This window comes from Palaemon carinicauda, chromosome 22 (assembly GCF_036898095.1).
Source record: "Palaemon carinicauda isolate YSFRI2023 chromosome 22, ASM3689809v2, whole genome shotgun sequence".
NCBI classification, from domain to species: Eukaryota; Metazoa; Arthropoda; class Malacostraca; order Decapoda; family Palaemonidae; genus Palaemon; species Palaemon carinicauda.
Window position 1 is genome coordinate 84,605,277 of NC_090746.1, and position 963 is coordinate 84,606,239.

A 963-nucleotide genomic window follows, 5' to 3' on the forward strand; every position below is an offset into this window, starting at 1 on the left:
GCTTCACATTCATTTCAAGAAAGTACATAACCATCAGAGAGATATAAAGCCGAAATCACGTTCTCCACAAGAAAATTTTTTGGGGGAATATTTACTGAAAAAAAAGATAGATAGAATATTCAGAGATAGACATCATTGGCACCTGGAGCACATCTCGTAAGGACCTACCTGGCCAAAGAGATGTGTTGGGCCACGCCCCCCTTTCCCGAAACTCCTGCCTCCAGTGCCAACCAATCGGGACCAGAAGGATGGCGATTGGCCAATGGGAAAACTCCTTCAATTCTCAAAACACACGAGTATACATGTACGCGTAAATCACACATACTGCTTCGCTGGTATACATATACGAAGTGTAGAGTATTATGAATACCTATCCGTGAGGCCATAAAGAAGTTCTTTATTCGTTATAATTAAATAGTTAAATTCTGATCCAAATTACCGTTAAGCAGGAACTGGGCATATTATCTCAATCATCTATTTCATTTCCGTATGTGTAATGGAATCATTAAGTCCTATACTATAGAAAATATGTTTTTGAATTTAATTTCTTCACCTGGAAATTTGACAGCATACGCTGAACTAGAGTGTAATTGTATAATACAAATCTGCATATTCTTTTAAAAGAACATTTGCACTAAGCGAATCCACATGATATCAATATAGTATTTTAAAACATTTATGAAAATAGTATATGTTACTGCTCTCAAATATACATAATCAAAGTTTCCACTTCTCCGCTACTTTGTGAAGTTGAATATAATCAAGTTTAATTATATATCCTGTAAAACTTATATAGAATTCTAGTATTGTGTTGAGGTAATGTGAGAGCAAGTTATCAAAGATGTAGTGCATGTTTAAATATGAAGAGAAACTATTGATTTAATAATAGATGGAAGAGATTTCATAGTAGTAAAACTCGATGAATTTTACACTAAATGTCTGCGTGAATACTCATTACCTACA